This window comes from Myodes glareolus, chromosome 13 (assembly GCF_982192425.1).
Source record: "Myodes glareolus chromosome 13, mMyoGla1.1, whole genome shotgun sequence".
NCBI lineage: Eukaryota > Metazoa > Chordata > Mammalia > Rodentia > Cricetidae > Myodes > Myodes glareolus.
This window is the reverse complement of record NC_142038.1, coordinates 72502988-72505265: the sequence shown is the minus strand read 5'-3', so window position 1 is coordinate 72505265 and position 2278 is coordinate 72502988. Positions and strand designations below refer to the sequence as shown.

General features: G+C 38.5%; 1 pseudogene; it reads left to right on the top strand.

Annotated features, from left to right (window-relative positions):
* The first annotated feature begins 566 nt into the window (after positions 1-566).
* LOC125409119 (density-regulated protein pseudogene) lies at positions 567-1397 on the top strand (annotated as a pseudogene).
* Positions 1398-2278: the final 881 nt, after the last annotated feature.

The following is a 2278-nucleotide window of genomic DNA, read 5'->3' as shown; positions in this document are numbered from 1 at the left end:
AACACTTCAGAAAGCTGCAGAGTATGGCATTAATATGTCTTAATAGTGAACTGGTTCTTTGGAGCCCATTCCCTATGGAAGGATACGTTGCTCAGCCTAGAAACAGGGGGAGGGCCTTGATCCTGCCTCAAGTGATGGGAAAGACTTTGTTGACTATGCTCTTGTGGAGTATATGGGGGTGTGGTTAGAAGAAGATGGGGGTGCGGGAGATGACAGGGAGATTAAACTGGGATTAATGTGTAAAATAATGTTTTAAAAACAAAATGAAAAAAAATTTCAAAAGATGTCTTAATAGCATAAAGCTTTTCAGACACTGAGACACACCTGCTCCTGGCAGCACCAGTTTACTTCAGAAAGGATAATGGACATTGAAGAAACTCTATATGCCTCGAATGTGGAAAAGCTGGCCATTGGGCAAGAAACTGTCCTTGCCTCAACTTCTGGCAGTATGCTGTCCAAACTGGATAAGCAGGACATCAAAGAAGTTGGCCACCAAACTTTATCAAGACAAGATATGACAGTTCTTCAAAGGTTCTGCTTCATAGAAAAGTCCTTGAGAGGTCTCCAGATGGCTTTGGGGCTGCTGTGGCCGGGCAAGAGGACTTGCATGTGTCGCTTCAGCTGGCAGGAGTGGAGGCGGCGGGGGCTGTGTGACCGGCTGGGTTTGTGAGATGGTTACTGACATTTCTGAATCCAGTGGGGCTGATTGCAAAGGCAATACAAGGAACAGTGCCAAGTTAGATTCGGATTACCCTCTTCAAGTCCTTTATTGTGGAGTTTGTTCATTACCAATAGAGTACTGTGAATATATGCCTGATGTTGCTAAATGTAGACAATGGCTAGAGAAAAATTTTCCACATGAATTTGCAAAACTGACTGTAGAAAATTCACCCAAACAAGAAGCTGGAATTAGTGAAGGTCAAGGGACAGTAGGGAAAGAGGAGAAGAAGAAAAAACAAAAGAGAGGGGAAAGAGGTCAAATAAAACAGAAGAAGAAGACAGTACCACAGAAGGTCATGATAGACAAAATTCCCAGAGCGAAGAAGAAATATGTGACAAGAGTGTGTGGCCTTGCAACATTTGAAATTGATCTCAAAGAAGCACAAAGATATTTTGCCCAAAATATCTCCTGCGGTGCCTCAGTAACAGGGGAAGATGAGATCATCATTCAGGGAGACTTCACAGATGACATAATTGATGTCATTCAGGAAAAGTGGCCAGAGGTGGATGACGATAGCATTGAAGACCTTGGAGAAGTGAAGAAATGATTCTGGAGTCATGTGTTTCTGAGCTGACCTGAGAGTTGACACGGCCAACAGAGGAGAGGCCTTTCAGAAATATATACATATGTATATATGTGTATATATGTATCCTACAGTAAAACTGTAGACTCCTCATCTTTGGCGTTCTCATTGTTCTGTACAAGACTGCTTGGTTTGTTTATGTTTTTTGGTTTGTTTTTTTTTTAATTGTCAAAGTCTGATGGAGAGAGAGAGAGACTGTCATGCTTATGCATGAATCTGAATTTAGTCAAATAAAACATTTTGGTTATTTGGTTAAAAAAAAAAGTTCCTTGAGATATTCTGAACCTTGGGTGACTGTGCAGGCAGCCAACTATTTCTGTCATCTCTATAATTTTGGAAATTGCTTGCTCTGCATTTTCTGTTTACTCGGGTAATATTTATTCTTCTTGGTTCTCTGATGGGATTGAAGACTATATATTTATAATTTTATAGTTTTCCTTGCTATCAAATTCATAAAAGAAACTCACAAAAGAGATATAAAGTTTATAAGGTTGGTTAAGGAACACAAAAGTATAAGTTGTTTATCTAAGAAAATGTTTTAAGGTCTAAAAAGATAATTTTAAGATGGAAATACAAGCTATAATAAAAAGTGGTTTAGGTATAAAACTTTTGACTCCTCAAGATAGGAAAGATAATAGAGTAGTTTCTTTGAATTTATCAAATATATATGGACTGGGCATTGTAAATGTAATCCTTACTTGATAATTGTTCTTTTTTATACAGTTTCACTGTGTTAGAGTTAAAAAAAAATCTTTCCTTTTTATTTAGACAAAAAGGGGAAATGTTGTGAGATATTTTAGCAAACTGTGTGAAGATGTTACTGTTTAACTTTGTCTGCCTTAGGTACATGATTGCTTTAATAAAGAACTGAATGACCATTAGCTAGGCAGGAGCAGTTAGGTGGGACTTCCAGACAAAGAGAGGAACTCAGGATGAATCTGAGACATGTGAGAGATGCCAGTGAGACACAGAGG